This window comes from Bubalus kerabau, chromosome 13 (assembly GCF_029407905.1).
Source record: "Bubalus kerabau isolate K-KA32 ecotype Philippines breed swamp buffalo chromosome 13, PCC_UOA_SB_1v2, whole genome shotgun sequence".
NCBI lineage: Eukaryota > Metazoa > Chordata > Mammalia > Artiodactyla > Bovidae > Bubalus > Bubalus kerabau.
In genome coordinates, this window is record NC_073636.1 from 41,625,090 (window position 1) to 41,631,089 (window position 6,000).

A 6,000-nucleotide genomic window follows, 5' to 3' on the forward strand; every position below is an offset into this window, starting at 1 on the left:
TTGGATCTCCTTTCAGTCTATGGACTCTCAGGAGTATGAATGTATATTTTAATATTTAAATCCTTAAGACAAGCCAAATTATTGTTAAATTTCAATGGTGTGAGTTTGTCTGATGTGATCCTCATAACTACAGATACTTCCAGGGTGAATAAAATGCAAGGGGAAAGGAAAAAGAACTTTTCCTGGATTTTAAGGCATTGTAGGATTATGCTCCATCACATTCACTTTTGTTGGCTGGTTTAATCATTATTTCATTCCTACAGTGTCACTGGGTCACTGTGGCAAGGAAATCCCTCTATTATTTTAATTATTCTCCTTCATTTCTAAGCAATTCCTTGCCTACAACAGATCCAGACTTGCAAACCAGATGAAATCAGAAATGAAGACCTTCTCTTTAGAGTTATACTTAAAGGGGGTACATGCAAACTGCATACAGATTTGGAGAAGGGTCTCCTTCCCATTGATCCATGTATCCATGAAGGCTAGGGAACCCATCTGACCATCTTCTTTATTGAAGTCTAATTGGAATCACCCAGGCAGCTTAGAAAAAACATATGTCTTGTCAAAACCCCAGGGATTCTGAGGGTCAGAATCACATGGGTCTGCATAGAACTTAGGGAGCTACACTTTCCAAAAGCTTGCAGGCCCTGAAACATTGACAGTCTACAAGATTTGAGCCAATGCTGCTTGAATTCTCCACCAATCAGGGCTAACCTCAGTGTTATGCAGATGAGACGGCTCCTCATTCATCTGAAATCTGCCAGAGAATGATCCAGGAGGGGCTATGACAAGCCCAGACCATCAGGCATGGTGACCAATATTTGGCATCACGTATTCTCAGTGTGGGCTTCCCTGGTAGCTCAGCTGGTAAACAATCCACCTACAATGGAGACCCCTGTTTGATTCCTGGGTTGGAAAGATCTCCTAGAGAAGGGATAGGCTACCCACTCCAGTGTTCTTGGGCTTCCCTGGTGGCTCACACAGTAAAGAATCCACCTGCAATGCGGGAGACCTGGATTCCATCCCTGGATTGGGAAGATACCCTGGAGGAGGAAATGGCAACTCATTCTGGTATTCTTGTCTGGAGAATCCCCATGGACAGAGGAGCCTGATGGGCTACAGTCCATGGTGTCACAAAGAATCAGGACTGAGCGATTAAGCACAGCACAGAGACTTGGATCATTTTAGAGAATCAACTCTGACCCTAGAGAATTAACCCACGCCCTAGTAGAACTGACAGCTAAAAGGTGAGCAACGCTGTAGCTTCTGAGGTTCCCGATGATGTCTTGTCATCCCACCAAGACAGAAAGAGGTAGTCGACCCTTGGAGGCAATGAAGGTCACAAAGAAACAATGGTGCCTTTGTCCCACACACCGCCAGAAGAGTTTTATGGGCATTGATAGAGAGGGGGAGGGGACACAAGTGGGTTGTGTGATACAAAACCAATGACTCTATTAACTGTGTGCGATTCAAGGAGTGTTTGGCTTTTGGATCTGTGTGAGGGTGGGCAAACCTCTTTCAACAGAGAAGAAATATGGCTTTAAAAAAAATGGGTGTAGGTATGACATGGAAACTATGCTACCCATTTTGTAAGAAAGGGAGAAATAAAATTCTACATTTTAACATGCTTTTGTGTGTGTTGAGGAAAACATTAGGAAGTTTAAGTAAGAAACTAATAAAAAAGATCATCTAGTCAAAGGTGCAGGGCGGGATCTTGGCAGATGGGTGGACAAGGAGGAGAGAGCGATGTTTTTCTTTATCTTTTGACATTTTCTGGGTTTTGAACCATGTGATTTTCTTGCTTATTCAAAAATTTAGAAAGTTTGAGGACCTACACATAATACTAGCTTGTCTTATCCGTTTACTGAGAAAACACCCAAAGAGGTTTCTGTGAATTCAGCAAAATGTTCATATCAACTGTATTGTATCAGTCATAGTAGTATTTATGAGTGTTTGAAGCAGAGGCATGAGATTACCATAAGATGGATTATTTACCAGGCTGTGGCTGATGCCTGGGGGCATAGATGGATGCAGGGACCCTTGTCATGACTCCTTCACAGGCCACACCATGGGAAGCCCAGACATTTCTGGACCATTGTTTTCTCCATTAAGCTAAGCATTGAATAACTTTATATCTTACTGTTCCTGATATTTATACCTTATAATAGTTTTAAAAGAGCTAGTGTGATACTCAAAAAGAGCTCCAAACATTGGGTCCTGCTTTCTCCCCAGGGCATGGCAGCCGGGTAGCTGCCCTTTGCTGTACCACCCACGCTGGGAAAAGATGCTTGACATCCTTCACTTGTGTTGCTGTGTCGCCTGCCTTCTGCTGTATGGTTAATATTTCCGCAAAAAACACTCTACAGTTCAGCATTTGGGGGGCCTGTAGCCCCATCAGCAGCTCCTCAGGCCCCCGTTGAGCCACGACAGTCCCTCCTCCGCTGGCCTTCCAAAGACCCACCGCAGCAGCAGGCAAGCCAAACGTGAAGGCAGCCTGTCCCCACCTGGAATGTCACAGACACTTTAGAGAATGAAAGACTCTAAAAAGTCCTGCAATAAAGTCATCTCTTGAGCTTTGCGTAAACTAGCATCTCTCAAATTCACTGACCTACTAAACTCTTTTTTCAAAGCACACCTGTAAGTATTCTGAAAATTCTGTCCTGAATCTTGCCAGCCTCCTGGAGGGAAGCTGGGTCTCCCGATCTTACCTGACCCCTCGAATCTCAGGCTTTCTCTTCGATGAAAAGCGTTATCTCCAACTCTATAACTGTTTTCTCCCTGTCTCCTTTCTGATTCACTTTGCAGCACATAGTTGATCATACTTGAGTAACATGGATAGAGACAAACTTTAAAGACAAAGCTTCCTCTGAAAAAAATTAGAGGAAGAAACAAAAATCTCACTCCAGTTGTCTGTAATTTAAAGACATATGCACCCAAATGTTAAATAGCCAAGACATGGGAGCAACCTAAGTGTGCATCACCAGATGAATGGATAAAGATGTGGTGTATTTATACAAGGGAATGCTACACAGTCATAAAAAAGAATGAAATTCTACCATTTTCAGCAACATGGATGGACTTAGAGATTGTCATATGAAGTAAGTCAGACCTAGAAAGACAAATGTCACATAATATTGCTTATATGTGGACTCTAAAAAATGATACTAGTAACATAAGTTACAAAATAGAAATAGACTCACAAACGTAGGAAACAAACATATGGTTACCAAAGAGGAAAGAGGGAGAGATAAACTAGGAGTTTAGGATCAAAATATACATACTCCTATATACAAAATAGGTAACCAACCTACTATAGAGCACAGGGAACTATACTCAGTATCTTGTAATAACCTATAACAGAAAAAAATTGTAAAAAAGAATATGCATATATGTGTATATTTGAATCACTTTGCTGTACATCTGAAACTAACATATTGTGAATCAACTATATTTTGATTAAAAATTTAAGAAAATAAAGCAGAAGTCTCCAAACAACTTTTTTTTTTCTCCTTGAAGAAAAAGCTCAGGCTTTGTGAAGAGTCTATTTCAGGTTAATAGACATTTTCAAAGCAGACCACTTTGCTTTTGCCTCAAATCACCGCCATCCTAGACCTATAAGAAGGGGATGCTGTACCCCTTCCTTCCTTGGGCTAAACCGATGGGAGACATTCCAATCGAGTGGCTTGCCTGGACCTCCGATCAGGCAGGCTGTCCCTGTCGCCGCAGGAGGACGGTGGTGAGAGCCCCAGATTGGCGGTGTCCAGATGGCACCAGGGAGCCGGAGAAGCCAGCCAGTCAGCATTTTAGACCATCTCCGCCAAGAAGGAGAGGCTTCCTCCACGTGAGCGTCTGCGGTGTGGCAATTCAGCCCTTAAATGACTAAAATTATTCACGGCCCCTGTTCCGGTCGTACAAAATGCCCTCCATTCACGGCACCGCGCTCTGTGGTGTGCCACCTGGGGCTCCTCGGGCACTTTGGAGATGCTAATCTTAGCCTCACACCCCACATCCATTCAGTGCTGTTAACCAGGTCTCCAGGGTGTGGGTGGCCGCTCAAGGACGCGTCTTTCCACATCTATTAATACCCCTTGGTCACCAAGTGGCACTTGTTTTCCATATATTTCCATGAAACAGGACAGCAGGGGCCAAGTTTTCCCTGGCTCATGAGAAGGGGCTCATTCTGCCGAGACAGTTTGTCAAAGTTAAAGTGAAAAACCCAATGGGTTTCTCAGCCCTGCTGTTCTCGCATGAATTTTTGATGTGCCAGGAAATCACATTTTAAAGGCAGGAAGGTAGGTGAAGTGAGAATTTTAACTGGACCTTGTTTGTATGTGTGTGTGTGTGTGTGTGTGTGTTTCTCCATGTCTGTTTAATGGGTAGGTTTACATGGGAAGGAGAAAGATGCTGTTAAATCTTCTAGGTGATTCTGATTTGAACCCGATAAGCAGTTCTTCTGGGAATAGAAGTCACGTTATCCCGTTTTCAACCTCCTACTTGTAGAGACACTGCATTCCGGGGAGCACGCAGATTCGCTCTGTCCCTTGCCAAGTGTACCATTTGGGGGCAATTTATTTTACCTTTCTATTTCACTCTCCTCATATGTATAAGTGAGCCTGCTGGTGGACGCTGAACTTCACATTGCACATCTGAAAGCCGAATACTTGGCCCAGAGTAAGCTTGGCACGCCTCTTCTCTCTCCTGGTTTTCTCTCTTCATCGCCATCCTCCCCCACCCCGTACCCCACTCACCTCTAGCTTCCTAGCCTCTCTTTCCCCTCCCTCCCCGTTCGTCCTCTCTGGGGCACTTCTCTGTAGCCTGTCCTATGAGAACTACGTCCTAGGGAGGAGGGTTTCGGGGACAGTGGTATCACCTGTGCCCCCGCCTTATCTCCACCGGATAGCCTGCTATATCAGTAACAGCAGAATTCAATTCTGTCTTTTGAGTTAAAAATCCAAGTGCAGAAACCCAGCTCTGCAGGGCCTAAAAGGGGCTGTCCGGCTTGTCCTCTCCACTGATGCCACTTGTGTGGCTTTGCCATCCTCCTTTAGGTGGCACCCTTTGACTGCTGTGCAGCCGCACGAGTTCTCTTGTCTCTCTCTTCAATTAGTATTCATTGTGCAAAAATAAGAAAATTCCTTCATTATGCTGCTGCTCAGCGGCGAGCTGATAATTAAGACTGTGCCTCAGCATTTCCATTAAAAAACCCCATTTCTCACTCCAGGCTGTCGCTTAGCAATAAAAACTTGCTGGTCAGGTCTTAACCTTAGGACATTTTAAAATAAACATTGCATTTAGCTTTTTAGAGGGTCTGTCTTCTTCCTAATTATATACGTCGAGCCTAGTCCAAGAATTTGTTTTTTTTTTTCCTCCTTGTGACCAAAAAGGAATTGGAACTTTATCTAGGCTTCGGGTCATCGCAGCAAGGTAATCAATTTGAATAGAAATACAATGAAAGATGTCAAAGATATTTCAAGACCCAGTTGAAAGGAATGTAATCTTTTGAATTTTCAGATTTGTTTCTCCCGCATGTGTGTGTGCTTTGTTTTTCTGTCACTCATCTCTTTTTCTTTTCATTTCTCTCATTTTTTTTTCTTTTTTGTCTTTTGTCGAATCTCCCACAATGAGGCAAAACTAACTTCAGAGACAGTCACTCAGAAGAACTTCATCCAAAGTGCATTCCTTGGGGAATTACCTAAATAATCAGTCTATTTCATTACCCCACATTTTCAGGAGAAACTTGATCAAGGAACGCAGCAGAGGCAGAGACTTCACCTTACCAAGGCTACCAGCCCTCCAAGCCGGTCACAGGTCTCTGGGACAGACACTTGACAGTTACTCCACGCAAGCATCCTTGTATTCCACAGCGGCCCCTGTTGTAAGCAATCCATTCTTTTATCAGGTGTAGCAGCAAACCTTGCATCCTGTAATGGCCTACTGGGGAAAAGAATCTAAAAAAGAGTGGATATATGTATACGTATAAGTGATTCACTTTGCTGTACG